At 39.0% G+C, this 17,908-nt stretch overlaps 1 non-coding gene across 1 annotated transcript; it reads right to left on the reverse strand.

Annotated features, from left to right (window-relative positions):
* Positions 1–9,716: 9,716 nt before the first annotated feature.
* Positions 9,717–9,823, reverse strand: LOC132364244 (U6 spliceosomal RNA). The gene has a single exon (XR_009502783.1). It is a non-coding gene; the product is annotated as a U6 spliceosomal RNA (small nuclear RNA).
* Between the last annotated feature and the right edge of the window lie 8,085 nt (positions 9,824–17,908).

A 17,908-nucleotide genomic window follows, 5' to 3' on the forward strand; every position in this document is an offset into this window, starting at 1 on the left:
GGTATAATTCACATATCATAAAATTCATAACTCAGTTTTTTAGCATATTTACAAGGCTGCACAACCATTACCACAATCAATTTTAGAACTTTTCATCATGCCAAAGAGAAAACCCATACCTATTAGCAGTCATTTCCCATTGCCCACCAAACTCTCCCAACCCAGGCAATCACTAATTTACTTTTTCTCTCCATAGATTTGTCTATTCTGGATATTTTGTATAAATGGAATCATACAATATGTGGATTTTTTTTTATTAACTGGCTTCTTCTACTTCAAAAGAGTCACCCATAATATAGCATGTATCAATATTTCATTTCTTTTTATTGCTGAATAATATTCCATTGTATGGTTGAAACTGAATTTTATTTATCCCTTCATCAGTTGATGGGCACTTGTGCTGCCTTTCCTTAAGCAGTCTGAGGTCAGCCTTCAAGAAAGGCTGCCACATGCAGAGGGACATCACCCCTCAAAGGAGCATGCTCCAGAGCATAAAGGAGAGCTTGAAGGGATCACTGCACACAGATGGAATGTTTCTGGGCCACCCTCAGAGCCCTTGTCGCTGATAACATCTGAAGTAGCAGATGATCTGGAGGAGGGACAGAAGACTTGTTCAACTAAGGGCCAATCCTGGTGGGGGGGTGGGCATGGGGAGACGGCTTCATAACTTAAAAAAACTTGAGGGCTTCCCTGGTGGCGCAGTGGTTGAGAATCTGCCTGCCAATGCAGGGGACACGGGTTCGAGCCCTGGTCTGGGAAGATGCCACATGCCGCGGAGCAACTAGGCCCGTGAGCCACAACTACTGAGCCTGCGCATCTGGAGCCTGTGCTCCGCAACAAAAGAGGCCGCGATAGTGAGAGGCCCGCGCACCGCGATGAAGAGTGGCCCCCGCTTGCCGCAACTAGAGAAAGCCCTCGCACAGAAACGAAGACCCAACACAGCCAAAAAAAAAAAAAAAAAAAAAAAAAAATATATATATATATATATATATATATATAAATTAATTAATTAAAAAAAAAACTTGAAGGAATTTTAAGTGATCCCTAGGTTTCCAGCTCTTAGTTGCAATGATGGTAGTGCTAGCCTCAGGCAATGCGGTGAGGCACCAAAGGTGAGAATTTTAGCTTATCCTCTGGTCCTACCCTGTCCTTAATCAGATACCTCCCATAGCCACCAAGGCTGAATTTCTCTGCAACCAAGTCTCTGACAAAGATATCAGAAAATTTAGAGACAGGCTCTCAGGAGCAATTGCATTTTAAAATAAGGACCATTGCTTGAGAGCAAATCTTAATGTCGGAATATATTATCAATGGAAGAGTTATAGTCATCATTCATTCATTCATTCAGTAGACATTTATTGAGGAGGAAATACAGTGTAGTGTTTGAGAACAAAGCTTCCCAAATCTTTGGTCTGGTTGTGTTAAAATCTATTGGAGAGCTTTAGTGATTGGAGCTCCAATCTAGAGATTTTGATATAGTAGCTGCCAGGTGATTCTGATGCACAGGTGTCCCTGAGAACTCCTGGTTAAGAGTATGGACTATGGAGTCAGACAGACCTGAGTTTAAATTCCACCTATGTGTTCAGTAGATGTGGATCTCGGATAAATCATTAGTTCTCTAGCTGTCAATATTCCTCATCTCTAAAACGGGGGCTAGAGGAGTGGGAGTATATAGAACTATTGCTTTGGATTGTTTGACAATTACATAAAAGAATGTAAGAGATCTTCTAACACAGCTCATGACATATGAGAGTTACCATTTATTGAGTGCTTTCAATTTCAACTATTGGCTAAGGTGGTAGAAACAAAATAGCCTATAGGTGTTGTCCTCAAGATACTTAAATTGAGTAAGAATGACAAGGGATACACAAAAATAATGATAATTCAAGTGTCACACTTATGGAAGCCCTCAAATATTAAAAAGCCATTCATATTCTTGGTTCTCTACAGACTTATTTAGGCACTGGCACAAAACCCCTGAGAGAGAGACCACAGAGAAGGGAGAGTGACATTAACACAAATAGATGAAGCTTCTTTCCTTCCCCACCATTATTTCTCCTCAGGTACCACTTCTTGGAGACTAGAAGTAGTACGCTGCATTTGAAATAATCTTGGGATCATCTGTTCCCAGCTGTAGCCTTTTTATGTCTTTTAGAGTTTAGGGAAACTCAGTGTCTATTTTTTATAACAAAATGTCCAGATTTTAAAATTTCCATTCAGCTGGATAAAGAAAATGTGGTATATATACACAATGGAATACTACTTAGCCATAAAAAAGAATGAAATAATGCCATTTGCAGCAACATGGATGGACCTAGAGATTATCATACTAAGTGAAGTAAGTCAGAAAGAGAAAGACAAATATATATGATATCACATATGTGAAATCTAAAATATGACACAAATGAACTTATCTGTGAAACAGAAACAGACTCACAGACATAGAGAACAGATCTGTGGTTGCCAAGGGGGAGGGAGGTGGGGGGGATGGGTTGAGAGTTTGGAATTAGCAGATGCAAACTATTATATATAGAATGGATAAACAACAAGGTCCTATTGTATAGCACAGGGAACGATGTTCAATATCCTGTGATAAACCATAATGGAAAAGAATATGAAAAGGAATGTATATATATATATGTATAACTGAATCACTTGGCTATACAGCAGAAATTAACACAACATTGTAAATCAACTATACTTCAATAAAATAAATTTTTAAAAAATTTCCATTCAGCATCATTCTTTTTTTAAGACACACACTTCAAGATTAAAATCAAGACATTAGAAACATTTATTCAATCAATTAATCAGTATTTAAATATGATGAATCTACGCTACTGTTCTTTGGTTATAATCCTGGTTGCATAGTCTGTCCAGGAAAGTAAAACTAGCCTAGAAATCCTAATATGATGTCCAGCTACATTTTCTACTGCCTCTCACATCCTAAAATATCACACAATTCTTTATCAAAAATGTGGTCAAGAAAATATAGGCACTATATATTCTATTTATTCTTGGCTTTTCATAGAGGTTAAAAACTGTAAGCATCATTCCCACCCTCCACTAGCTTCTGGCCGAGAGGAGGAGGCAAGAGACGAACATCTGTAGAGAGAAAACGAATTCTAGAATGCGGTGGATGATACAGTTGATAAATGCTGTTGGGGTAGCTTACAGTGGACTGAGAACGCATAAAGACAACAGACAAGGTGGCATGTGAGCTGAGCCTGAATGATGGTGATGCTGAATGATCCTGCCTACCTTATTGAGTTCTTACTCTGGGCCAGGCACTGTGCTAAGGTACAACCACTTTAGGTACACAAAATTATCCCCATTAACAATCCCAACTAATCCTTTCAGATATTTACTCATACTACTTTTTTAGATAAGAAAACTGAGGCTCAGAGAAGTTAACGTGAAAAAAATTACACAGCTATGAAATGGCAGAGCTGCAACTCAAATATACATCTGTCAGTCTCCAAAGCCTCTTAGCTATAATAACACTTACTGGAAGAAAGGGCAGGATTCCACTCTGGTTGTGGGTAGGCTAAAGAGGTGGCAAAGGCATAAAAATGTCAGTGGGGACTTAAAAAAATAGAATCATGGGATGTAGTGGTTAGAAGCTTGAGATTTGAAATCAGAAAAATTGGTTTTGAGTCAAACTTTCTAGATGTATATACTTGAGAAATTAGTTAAACTCTCTAAACTTCTGTTCCATTACTGTAAAATTTGGAAAGGGATATATTTACCTCACTGAGCTCTTGCAAGGAATAAATGAACTAAAGTGTGTAAAAATGATTAGAAATTATTATCATTATCATTATTATTATTTTTCTAGGACCTAACTATCCAGGAAAAGCCAGCTTAGATTTTAAGGGAAGAAGAAACAATTTATCATTCCTTTGTGTTAAAAAGACGGACTAGGAAAAGCTCAGAGATCCCTGAAAAGACTAAAGCAATTCATGCTTATGCTTTTGGCAAAACGGGACCTGCATTGGCAGGGCCAGTGTTCCCAGGAGTCTTGGCTTTGCAGCTGGTTCTGCCCTAAGCTACAAGACGATATTAATCTTAAGAGTTTCCAATAAGGCTGTTGCCTCTGAATTATGATTTGAAAAGCAACTGTAATATAAAATAGCTAGAGTTCATGTGTATGCAACACTTCTCCATAACTAACATTTGGATATGTCCACTGCACCAAAACCTTGCTAGCTTGTCTAAGTCTTTCCCCCACTTCTTTTCCAAAGATGATGCTTTAGAGTCAGATGTTGTTAGTATTTAAAATGAATGAATTAAACTTACTTTATTCCCAGTGACCTGCAGAGAAATGTTAAACCCTTCTTTATGCAGGAAAACACATTCATGAACTGTGCATTCATGAACCTAACACAGCAATTTCATATAAAGGAGGGGAGCTGCTATATAAGCCAGTCCAATCCTGGAGTTCTAGTTTTCCTATATAAAGGGAATGTGGTGGTGTGGCTATGGGGTCAAAAGACTCTTAACCCTTTATACGTCTGTTAGAAGAAAATGGATCTGAAATGCTAACATTCAACAAGGTGGCTATTATGCATCTTCAGGATTGGGATGCGTCAGGCTTGTATAGTTCTTTGTGTTACTTTTTTCCTCTCCTATTGTTCCACCGAATTACCCTCTTTATCACATAATAATAATAGCAATTATTTTATTACTACAAATTATTTAGTCAACAGGTTAAATTTTTCATACGAAAGAATGTAATATAAATACAATCAAAATTTATTATTCCTGATGGATTTGTTTTTTAGATCTCAGGTTTAAATCTTCATATTAGAAATATACTTCATGAAATATACAGTAAAAGAGCTCTCAGCACACATACAAGAGACGTCTAACCTCTTTAAGGGGGGTTGTCAGGAAGGCTTGGTAGAAATGATGTCTAAATTGAAATCCAAAGCAAGTAGGATTCTTCCAGAACTAATCTGCTCTACAAACTTTGTTAATGCAGTTCCTTGTTTGGCTTTCTTTTTCCTCCTCAAATCTCTGGTGAACTCCATCCTACTCATATTTTGGGGCCAGATCCAATGTCATCTCATATCACTTTCTTTCACACCTCTTCACCCTCTCCTGTGTGGAATAAATTATTCCTTCAATTAGGTTTCTATTTTCACTTTAAAGACACTTATAGTATTCAGCACTCATTCCTTAATTTATTGATTCATCAATTCACAAACGTATGTGAAACATCTGGAGGGGGGGTATCTGTGCTAAGCAAGAGGGACAGGGTCCCGTCCTTCCCAGAGGAGGAATCAGCGATTTCATGCAGTGTGAAAACTGCACACATGAAAAGAGAAAGGAATCACAGGCATTTTGGTGGTTCAGGAAAGACTTAGGAAAAGTGATATATAACAAAGGTCTGTAAGATGAGAAAGAATCAGCCAGCTAAGGGTTAGAGTAGGAACAAAGAATGTTCTAGATAGAGGGAGTACTGAGTAGGAAGGGCCAGGGGTAAAAAAGAGTATAAATGATGCTCTGGAGAAAAATATAGGCAAGAACTTGGTAAAAAAAATGGGAAAACTTCAGAGATGAACTTGGAGACGTAAGCAGGGAACAGTTGGTAGAGAACAGTATAAATTATGTTAAAGGGTTTGGACTTCATCCCCACAGCAGTGTGTAGTCACCAGAGTTTCATACAGGGGACTGACTTGATCACATTCTGGTTTTAGTAAGTTCTCTGGCAGTTGAGGATGGAATGGACTAAAGGGGTAAACACAGATGTAGAAAGCACATTTAGCAGGCTATGGCCATAATTCATTTAAATCATAGTTATTCTTTAGGTGACTGAGTCCCACTTGAGGGTGAAACTGTCTCATTCATCTTTGTACTCATAGTACCTGTCACAATGACCACCATGAAGTTCAATTTAATGAACACTGGTCCAGATCCAAGGAAAATACTGAGAATGAGGAACATATTTCACAATTTCAACAAAGATGATTCATAATACGGTTTATTATGGGAAATTTCCTTTGCTTTGTGCAAGCACCTGAATGGCTGTTTTGATTTCAGGCAAACGTTAAAGCTTGGTATAACAGTTAAATAAACAATAAAGTTAACTAAATTTTTATTTAAGCCATATTCTGAGATTTCATGATCCTTGCTGCTATTCAACATACTCCCAAGTTTAATTTCACTCAGCACTCAGCACTATTTTTGTGTATGGTGTTAGGGAGTGTTCTAATTTCATTCTTTTACATGTAGCTGTCCAGTTTTCCCAGCACCACTTATTGAAGAGACTATCTTTTCTCCATTGTATATCCTTGTCTCCTTTGGCATAGATTAGTTGACCATAGGTGTCAACTCTGGGCTTTCAATCCTGTTCCATTGAGCTATATTTCTGTTTTTGTGCCAGTACCATATTGTCTTGATTACTGTAGCTTTGGAGTATAGTCTGAAGTCAGGGACTCTGATTCCTCCAGCTCCATTCTTTTTCCCTCATGATTGCTTTGGCTATTCGGGGTCTTTTGTGTCTTCATACAAATTTTAAGATTTTTTGTTCTAGTTCTGTAAAAAAGGCCATTGGTAATTTGATAGAGATTGCATTGAATCTGCAGATTGCTTTGGGTAGTATAGTCATTTTCACAATATTGACTCTTCCAGTCCAAGAGCATGGTATATCTCTCCATCTCTTTGTGTCATCTTTTATTTCTTTCATCAGTGTCTTTTAGCTTTCTGAGTACAGGTCTTTTACCTCCTTAAGTAGGTTTATTCCTAGGTATTTTTTTTGTTGTTGTTGCAATGGTGAATGGGATTGTTTCCTTAATTTCTCTTTCTGATCCTTCGTTGTTAGTGTATAGGAATGCACGAGATTTCTGTGCATTAATTTTGTATCCTGCAACTTTACCAAATTCATTGATTAGCTCTAGTAGTTTTCTGGTGGCATCTTTAGGATTACCTATGTATAGTATCATGTCATCTGAAGTGACAGTTTTACTTCTTCTTTTCCAATTTGGATTCCTTTTATTTGTCTTTCTTCTCTGATTGCCATGGCTAGGACTCCCAAAACTATGTTGAATAATAGTGGCAAGAGTGGACATCCTTGTCTTGCTCCTGATCTTAGAGGAAGTGTTTTCAGTTTTTCACCATTGAGAGCGATGTTTGCTGTGGGTTTGTCATATATGGCCTTTATTATATTGAGGTAGGTTCCCTCTATGCCCACTTTCTGGAGAGTTTTTATCATAAATGGGTGTTGAATTTTGTCAAAAGTTTTTTCTGCATCTATTGAGATGATCATATGGTTTTTATCCTTCAATTTGTTAATATGGTGTATCACATTGATTGATTTGTATATATTGAAGAATCCTTGCATTCCTGGGATAAATCCCACTTGATCATGCAGTATGATCCTTTTAATGTGTTGTTGGATTCTGTTTGCTAGTATTTTGCTGAGGATTTTTGCATCTATAGTCATCAGTGTTATTGGTCTGTAATTTTTCTTTTTCGTAGTGTGTTTGTCTGGTTTTGGTATCAGGGTGATGGTGGTCTTATAGAATGAGTTTGGGAGTGTTCCTTCCTCTGCAATTTTTTGGAAGAGTTTGAGAAGGATGGGTGTTAGCTCTTCTCTAAATGTTTGATAGAATTCACCTGTGAAGCCATCTGGTCCTGGACTTTTGTGTGTTGGAAGATTTTAAATCACAGTTTCAATTTCATTACTTGTGGTTGGTCTGTTCATATTTTCTATTTCTTCCTGGTTCAGTCTTAGAAGCTTATACCTTTCTAAGAATTTGTCCATTTCTTCCAGGTTGTCCATTTTATTGGCATAGAGTTGCTTGTAGTAGTCTCTTATGATGCTTTGTATTTCTGTGGTGTCTGTTGTAACTTCTCCTTTTTCATTTCTAATTTTATTGATTTGAGTCCTCTCCCTCTTTTTCTTGATGAGTCTGGCTAAAGGTTTATCAATTTTGTTTATTTTCTCAAAGAACCAGCTTTTAGTTTTATTGACCTTTGCTATTGTTTTCCTCATTTCTATTTCTTTTATTTCTGCTCTGATCTTGATGATTTCTTTCCTTCTGCTAACTTTGGGTTTTGTTTGTTCTTCTTTCTCTAGTTCCTTTAGGAGTAACATTAGATTGTTTATGTGAGATTTTTCTTGTTTCTTGAGGTAGGATTGTATTGCTATAAACTTCCCTCTTAGAACTGCTTTTGCTGCATGCCATAGGTTTTGGATGGTCGTGCTTTCATTGTCATTTGTCTCTAAGTATTTTTCGATTTCCGCTTTGATATCTTCAGTGATCTCTTGGTTATTTCGTAACGTATTGTTTAGCCTCCATGTGTTTGTGTTTTTTACATTTTCCCCCTGTAATTTATTTCTAATCTCATAGCTTTGTGGGCAGAAAAGATGCTTGATATGATTTTAATTTTCTTAAATTTACCAAGGCTTGATTTGTGACCCAAGATGTGACCTATCCTGGAGGATGTTCCATGTGCACTTGAGAAGAAAGTGTAATCTGCTGTTTTTGGATAGACTGTCCTATAAATATCAATTAAATCTATCTGGTCTATTGTGTCATTTAAAGCTTCTGTTTCCTTAGTAATTTTCTGTTTGGATGATCTGTCCATTGGTGTAAGTGAGGTGTTAAAGTCCCCCACTACTATTGTGTTACTGTTGATTTCCTCTTTTATAGCTGTTAGCATTTTCCTTAGGTATTGAGGTGCTCCTATGTTGGGTGCATATATATTTATAATTGTTATATCTTCTTCTTGAATTGATCCCTTGGTCATTATGTATTGTCCTTCCTTGTCTCTTGTAACATTCTTTATTTTAAAGTCTATTTTATCTGATATGAATATTGCTACTCCAGCTTTCTTTTGATTTCCATTTGCATGGAATATCTTTTTCCATCCCCTCACTTTCAGTCTGTATGTGTCCCTAGGTCTGAAGTGGGTCTCTTGTAGACAGCATATATATGAGTCTTGCTTTTGTATCCATTCAGCGAGCCTGTGTCTTTTGGTTGGAGCATTTAATCCATTCAAATTTAAGGTAGTTATCGATATGTATGCTCCTATTACCATTTTCTTAATTGTTTTGGGTTTGTTTTTGTAGGTCCTTTTCTTCTCTTGTGTTTCCCACTTAGAGAAGTTCCTTTAGCATTTGTTGTAGAGCTGGTTTGGTGGTGCTGAATTCTCTTAGCTTTTGCTTGGCTGTAAAGTTTTGATTTCTCTGTTGAATCTGAATGAGATCCTTGCTGGGTAGAGTATCTTGGTTGTGGGTTCTTCCCTTTCATCACTTTAAATATATCGTGCCACTCCCTTCTGGTTGTAGAGTTTCTGCTGAGAAATCAGCTGTTAACTTTATGGGAGTTCCCTTGTGTGTTATTTGTCATTTTTCCCTTGTTGCTTTTTTTTTTTTTTTTTTTAATTTTTTTTAATTTTATTTATTTATTTATTTATGGCTGTGTTGGGTCTTCGTTTCTGTGCAAGGGCTTTCTCTAGTTGCGGCGAGCGGGGGCCACTCTTCATCGCGGTGCGCGGGCCTCTCACTGTCGCGGCCTCTCTTGTTGCGGAGCACAGGCTCCAGACGCGCAGGCTCAGTAATCGTGACTCACGGGCCCAGTCGCTCTGTGGCATGTGGGATCTTCTCAGACCAGGGCTCGAACCCGTGTCCCTTGCATTGGCAGGCAGATTCTCAACCACTGCGCCACCAGGGAAGCCCTCCCTTGTTGCTTTTTTTTTTTTTTTTTTTAAATATGGAACGCTTCACGAATTTGCGTGTCATCCTTGCGCAGGGGCCATGCTAATCTTCTCTGTATCGTTCCAATTTTAGTATATGTGCTGCCGAAGCGAGCACCCTTGTTGCTTTTAATAATTTTTCTTTGTCTTTAATTTTTGTCTATTGGATTACTATGTGTCTCAGTGTGTTTCTCCTCGGGTTTAACCCTCCTGGGGGTCTCTGTGCTTCCTGGACTTGGGTGGCTCTTTCCTTTCCCATGTTAGGGAAGTTTTCAACTATAATCTCTTCAGATATTTTCTCAGTCCCTTTCTTTTTCTCCTCTTCTTCTGTGACCCCTATAATGCGAATGTTGGTGCATTAAATGGTGTCCCAGAGGTCTCTTAGGCTGTCTTCATTTCTTTTCATTCTTTTTTCTTTAGTCTGTTCAGCGGCAGTGAATTCCACCATTCTGTCTTCCAGGTCACCTATCTGTTCTTCTGCCTCAGTTATTCTGCTACTGATTCCTTCTAGTGTCCTTTACATTTCAGTTATTGTATTGTTCATCTCTATTTGTTTGTTCTTTAATTCTTCCAGGTGTTTGTTCTTTAATTCTTCTAGGTCTTTGTTGAACATTTCTTTCATCTTCTCTATCTTTGCCTCCCTTCTTTTTCCGAGGTCCTGGATCATCTTCACTATCATTATTCTGAATCCTATTTCTGGAAGGTTGCCTATCTCCACTTCGTTTAGTTGTTCTTCTGGGGTTTTATCTTGTTCCTTCATCCGGTACATAGTCCTCTGCCTTTTCATTTTGTCTATCTTTCTGTAAATATGGTTCTCGTTCCACAGGCTGCAGGGTTGTAGTTCTTCTTGCTTCTGCTGTCTGCCCTTTGGTGGATGAGGCTATCTAAGAGGCTTGTGCAAGCTCCCTGATGGGAGGGACTGGTGGTGGGTAGAGCTGGGTGTTGCTCTGGTGGGCAGAGCTCAGTAAAACTTTAATCCACTTGTCTGCTGATGGGTGGGGCTGAGTTCCCTCCCTGTTGGTTGTTTGGTCTGAGGCGACCTAGCACTGGAGGCTACAGGCTCTTTGCTGGGGCTAATGGTGACCTCTGGGAGGGCTCACGCCAAGGAGTACTTCCCAAAGCTTCTGCTGCCAGTGTCCTTGTTCCCACAGTGAGCCACAGCCGCATCCCCCCTCTGCCGGAGACCCTCCAACACTAGCAGATAGGTCTGGTTCAGTCTCCTATGGGGTCACTGCTTCTTCCCCCTGGGTCCTGATGTGCACACTACTTTGTGTGTGCCCTCCAAGAGTGGCGTCTCTGTTTCCCCCAGTCTTGTTGAAGTCCTGCAATCAAATCCCACTAGCCTTCAAAGTCTGATTCTCTGGGAATTCCTCCTCCCGTTGCTGGACCCCCAGGTTGGGAAGCCTGACGTGGGGCTCAGAACCTTCACTCCAGTGGGTGGACTTCTGTGGTATAACTGTTCTCCAGTTTGTGAGTCACCCACCCAGCAGTTATGGGATTTGATTTTATTGTGATTGTGCCCCTCCTACTGTCTAATTGCAGCTTCTTTGTCTTTGGATGTGGGGTATCTTTTTTCGTGAGTTCCAGTGTCTTCCTGTAGATGAGTGTTCAGCAGTTAGTTGTGATTCCAGTGCTTTCCCAATGCTACACATTCTTATTTGCAATGTCCTTTCTTTCTAGATTGAAAGTATTTTACAGCTAATGTAGAGTGAGGAGTACCAACTTCATTGGACATGGGGGAGAAATCTCAAACCAGCAGGAAATGATTGTGTATTCAAGGTCAGACAGAGCAAGAAACATGCATCAGAGCCCCTGCCTAAGTAGGCACTTCCTTCATATGTATACTATTATTAAAAAAACAAAAAGAAAAAACCCAAAATACTGGTATGTAAAATTAAAGAAAAATACCCAGATCTCTGGAGGGAGTGGGCTTCAGAGAAGTGTATTTATAACTGATAGCAAGCCTTTCTATTTTAGGTATAAGTGAAACACATATAACTTATGCTATTGTTTCCTTGGTGACTGCTTTCAAAGACCCTGAATTTAAAAAAAAACTATCATAAAAGCACCCTTGCAAAGTGTCAAACATAAGCAGAAATTTCTATATACAGGAGGTGAATAATGTGTACCTGCTATTTAAAAAAAGGCAGGACAATTTCTGTGTTAAGATTTATACAGTTTAATATTACTTGAGTAAAAAGCACACAAAGTTTGAAAAAAATAACTTTTGGATATACAGTATAGCTCTATTATAAAGAACTGCATTTAATTTACCACGCTCTACTAAAGAGAAACTGGCTATCAATATCTTCCTTATGTTATAATATGGTACCATGTAGTATAATAAATTACAGAATAATATAGATTATTATTATTTTTTATCATTTAGATTTCTGTTTTGAGTTTTATCCCAGAGGCCAATGTTTAACTACATTTTTTTAAACTGATGGGATCTTGGAAGCAAGACTGTGAAGTTGACTAATGGAAAGTAGTCAACCTAGCCCCAGCGTGTGGGCCATATGTTACAGGAAAATCATTGCAAAAAGCAGATAAGCATCTACCTCTTGAATCATAATCATGTGCAAGTTATCATGTCAGAGTTGAAGATAATACAATATGTATCCACCAAACAAAGCTGCATATGCCATGTGCCAAAGGGGTGAGGACACGGACACACACACACACACACACACACACACACACACACGCAGGAGAACAAAAGGACTAGGAGCACAAGGGCAAGGACTATGTCTCTCTGGCTCCTTGTTGAATCTCAGTGCCTAGTACAGTGCCAGGCACAAAGGAGAGTCTGAATAAATATTGCTGAATAAATACATGACTTCACCAAAAGAGAAGGCCTTACAGTTAAGGCTGGAACATGGAGGATGAACAGGAGAGATCAAGGAAAGGCAGGAAGGTAGGACACGTGGAAGGTAAGTGTGAGGAATAATTGCAGATTACAATGTCTGGTGTGGAAGGTTCATTCTGGGGAACCAATGGATGTACAACTAGAAAAATAAGGGGAGGGTAAATTATGAATGTCTTGACTGCTTAAATACTGACTTTATATTTTGTTTAAAACGTACTGAGGATCTGATAAATATTTTTAAGAGAAGAGGCATGATGCAATTTTTTTAAAGTAAGATTAATCTTGATGTTATATGCAGGGCAGAATGAAACAGAAAGAAACTAGAGGTTAGAGGTACGGATATGAATCCATTACCAATGTTCAGATACAAAGAGATGAAGTTTGGATTAGGATGGAGGAACAGAAGTGCCTTTTTCTTTCCTAACCAAAAGGAATGCTTATTCATCTCACCATCATCATTTTCTTCATCATCATGCAATGTCTTCTCTTTATTGAGCACTTACTATGTGCCAAGCAGTGAACAATGCAGCATTTTATGTGCATCCTTCCATTTCACACTTAAAGCAAGATTATGAGATATACGCATTTATTACTCCTTATTTATAGATGAGAGAATTGAGTTGATAGGAGGTCAAGTCCCTTACTCAAAGTCACAGAGCTAGGTAGGTGGCATAGTCAAGATGTGTCTGAGCCTGAAGTGTCTATGGACTAAAACCACTACACTTTTCTCCAACTGGTCTGTGATGTGCGAAGGGTCCACACAAATGCTGACTGTTGGGAAGCAGTGAGAAAGAGAAGGGAACATTGAAGATGACACCCAGTCCTTGTGCATGGGACTTGGGAAGATTGTGGATACCGTCAACAAACTCACTGGCATGAACGGAGGCATACATGTGCCAAGAGATAACAAGAGCTAATATTTTCAGGTACTTAGTATAAGCCAGGCACTATGCTAAATGATATTCATTTTCTCATTTAATCCACAATATTATAAGCATTACAGACAAGGAAAAAGAAGCTCAAAAAAGAAATATGAATTGTGCAATATTATATAGGTAGTAAACAGCACAGTTAGGACATAACATGGACAGTCTTACTCGAGGGTCTATAAACCCGACAAAGATGCTGTATTAGAAACACCCATTTGTTTTTAGAGAATCACATGTGAGGGACAGCAATACCATCTTTTTGTTCATGATTCGTTGATCGATTTACCTATTTTTAAACTTTACTCCACAATTCATTTGAAAACAATTTCCAAGCACTTTATAGAAATGGATTGCAACAAAATAAGATTTTAAGACATTTAAAATGAAGTAAATAGTACTTGTGTACACAAAAAGCAATAGTTGAATAGTAACTATGTAACATATATAAAGACAGGTATTCAAATAGCGATAGTTTTCTTCGAGTGGTAGATGATAAGAGGTCTTAATTTAAACTTAGTAAGGCTTTTCTTCCCCGTTCCCAAGATTTCGGTAATAATTATTGTATAATTTCTATAATCTGAATGAAATAACGTTTCTGAGGGAAAACTGAAGAAGAATTCAGTGAGGAAAGTGGAGCGAAGAGAAATTAAGGGTAGATAACCAGCTGAAGCTACGGGTGAAGCTGGAAAACACAGTCATGCTTCTGACAGCACATCATGAAAAGCTGGAATTAATTCAAGCATAGAGACCGCGTTCCTAAATCAAATCTGAAATGCTTCGGACTCTAAAATGCCTCTCCTCTCCACTGAAGAGAGGAGCAGCCATTAGGCACAGAGTGTCCCGGCACAACTGTCCACTCTGCAAATCCTGACAACGGGAATCAACAGGATGGAAACAGGCTCCTTCAAACTGTATGCTGGGCCCCTTCTCGTGAAGGGACCATGTAGTCAGTTAGATTGGAGTTTCAGGATTTTTTTGAAAAAATCACAGGTTGGGGGTGGGGCTGGCGAGGAACTTCTTTCTCTCAAACCCTGCCTTTCTCAGGGAAGCCTTTGCTCCCTGCCAGCCTCTCCCAAGAGCATCTTACAGACTCAAGAGTACAGAGCACTCAGGGAGGTGAGTGTAACTTACCATTCAGTTAATCATAATGTTATTTTTACCCCATATTAAACTCTGCAGTATATTAATAGTATCTAAGTACTTAGAAATTTAAGCAATATAATTTCAAATGTAAGCAATTCACATCTGAGAAACACATTTTTTTCCCCCAGTATTTTCTTTGGCTTACTACCTATCCCTTGGCAGAGAAACTAGGAATTACAATTTCTCATTTAAGATTTTAAACTATTTCTATAGACAACTTTGTTAGGAAAAGCAAACTCAAAGGCTCAATTTTTTTTTTTTTTCTGTACACGGACTCACAAGAAAGATTCTGAGATCCATTATTTCCTCTTCGTATGGTAAGCAATCTTTGATATTCCAAAACCCTGGAGTGCTGGCCTATAATATTCTAGATCATCATAGCTTTTGTACAGATAATTATTATACTTCATCTGCTTACTCACCTCATACTGTGACAGTTGAATACTACTACTACTGCTAATTATCATCATCATTATTATTATTGACCATTTACCACTGCCGGCCACTGTGCTAAGCTGTTTACATGCATTAGATTTTTAATGCTCTGAGGTAGGAATACAAGTCATCTAGTCCAGCCTCAAATGTATGACTTATGAATACTTTTTACACCTATCCCCCCTGGGAGGGGCTGCCATGTAAATAATGAAGTGCAAGTTTGAAAATGTAATGAGTGCTGTAACAGGGAAGCAAACCAGACACTACTGGAGCACAGAGGAGGAGATCCAATTCCCTGGGGAGGACTAGGACTGCTTCTAACAGAAGGGATGGCTGAGCAGAGTCTTGAATGATGAGAGATGATTTGTCATGTGGTTGAGGAAATAAGGAAGAAGTGAATAAATGTTATATGAGAAGATTTAGTAAGAATTATGTATATACCAAGACTATTGATTAACTCGAGTTAGGGGGAGGATGGAGGAGGGACAAGAGAGAATTTGGAAAGGGTTCATTTTTATATCTGATACTAAGCGCACCTCTATTCTTACACCTCATGTAAAACATTAAATTTGGGGGAGGAGGGTTCCACATGCTGAGCTGTAGACTAAAAAATTGTTTAATAATAATGCTATTGAAGGGGCTTCCCTGGTGGCGCAGTGGTTGAGAATCCGCCTGCCAATACAGGGGACACGGGTTCGAGCCCTGGTCTGGGAAGATCCCACATGCCGTGGAGCAACTAAGCCTGTGCGCCACAACTACTGAGCCTGCACTCTAGACCAGTGAGCCGCAACTACTGAGCCCATCCACCATAACTACTGAAGCCCACGCACCTAGAGCCCATGCTTCGCAACAAGAGAAGCCACCGCAATGAGAAGTCCACGCACTGCAACCAAGAGTAGCCCCCGCTCGCCGCAACTAGAGAAAGCCCACGCGCAGCAACGAAGACCCAACACAGCCAAAAATAAATAAATAAAATAAATAAATTAAAAAAAATAATAATGCTATTGAAATCTTTCTATATGTCAAGCACAGTATTTACCATTGCACATATAGTCTCTCTCTAAAACATGTTCTTGATGTAGATATAATTTTCCCATTATGCAAGAGAAGACATTAAAAATTCTAAATTTGCCCAACTTTACACAGCTTGTATGTCTATGAGCCATTCACTGATTCAGTTGTTTCTTGACAGCCTATGATGTGTCTGTCAAAATTTAAAATCAGGTCAGCCTGATTCAAAAACATTCATTTTAACCACTACATAGCACTCGTCTCTCCTTTAGGATCAGAAAGGGAGTATCTTTTTTTTTCCTCTTTTTCTATCTATTATTAGCTTTAAAACTCTCAGATGAATCAAAAATAAGTCCTGCTCTATAGAAATCAAAGCATAAGGCTGCAAACACATTTCTTGTCCAGGGTGTTTCAAAGATTTAACACAAGGCTGTGTATCATTATTGCAGCAATGCGCTGAGCCCTGATTGAAGTAGTCACTTAGGGCATTTCAGTGATAAATCCCATTTTTCAGGGCACTTATAACCTAGCAGTTAACATTTTTCCTGTGTGAAATAGGGTAAGACAAGGGAGTACTTTACTCCTGCAAAACAGGGCACACAAAATAGCTATTAAGTCTTAAATGATCACATGAGATAGATAATTAAATAAGATGGGATTGGAAGCCTGAATCTAGGGCTGTGGTTGAACAACTTCTTATAGTATTGACCTGGTTCCTTCAGACAGTCTGACAAAATACAACCAATAGTAGTAAACAGTAATCAGTAATATTTCCCTTGTATTCATTCAGATGGGGTAACAGAGACCTAGTGAAGATTAATGATTGAACTTCATTCAGCCCTGAGCTGGTAAGTACTGATTGGGGAAGATTTAATCCAAGCTGTTTGACTGTAGAGCCCATGTCTTCACTCTATCACTCAGTGCCTCTCTTGGAGGGTGGTGATGAAAATTCCATGGACTAAGGCAGGTGAAGGGTTTAGCAAGGTACGTATCAAATAAGAGATCTTTTTAAAAATCAGTTTATTTGACAAATGTCTACTTGAACACTTAATAGCTGCCAATCACTGGTCTTGGCACTGAGTAAATAAATGAAAACAGACATAATCTCCAGCTCATGGAGGTAACATGTTAATTGGGAGAGGCACACAATAAGCATGATAAATAAATAAGTACTCTGCTAGATTATGACAAAGTTCTATGGGGAAAAATAAAAGCATGGAAGGTGATGGGAACTGTCCAGGTAGGTTGCGATTTTAGATAAGGGAAAGCCTAACCAAGCAGGTGTTATTTGGCTAAAGACTGGAAGGGGTGAGCCATGCAGATGCCTGGGCGGAAGCATTCCAGGAGTGCAGGGCAAGTATAAGAGCTCAGCAGTGGGCACAGACATCCAAGTTCCAGGAGCTGAAGGAAGCCAGCCAGGCTGGAGAGAGTGAGCAAGCTAGGAAAGCAGCCAAGTTGAGGGCAGGCATTAATGGGAAGGCAGCATGTGCAGACCATGCTGTGCTTCTTAGGCCATTTTACATCGACTTGGGCTTTTACTCAGAGTGAGGTCCCATTAGAGGGTTTGACAGGAGGGGGGCCCTGATCTGACCTGGGTTTTAGCGTCTCACTGACTGCAATGGTAAGAGTAGAAGTATTTTCATAAGAGTGGAAGTAAGGAGACTGGCTTGGAAGCCACTGCAAAAATCCAGCTTAGAGATGGTGGTGGCTTAGGTCAGGGTGAGAGCTGTAGAGGTGGTAAGAGGGACCAGATATAAGCTGCTGTTAATCCTTTCTAAGTTGGTGTTTGGCCAAAATTACAACGAATCAGTTGTTA

This window comes from Balaenoptera ricei, chromosome 3 (assembly GCF_028023285.1).
Source record: "Balaenoptera ricei isolate mBalRic1 chromosome 3, mBalRic1.hap2, whole genome shotgun sequence".
In the NCBI taxonomy this organism is placed as follows: Eukaryota; Metazoa; Chordata; class Mammalia; order Artiodactyla; family Balaenopteridae; genus Balaenoptera; species Balaenoptera ricei.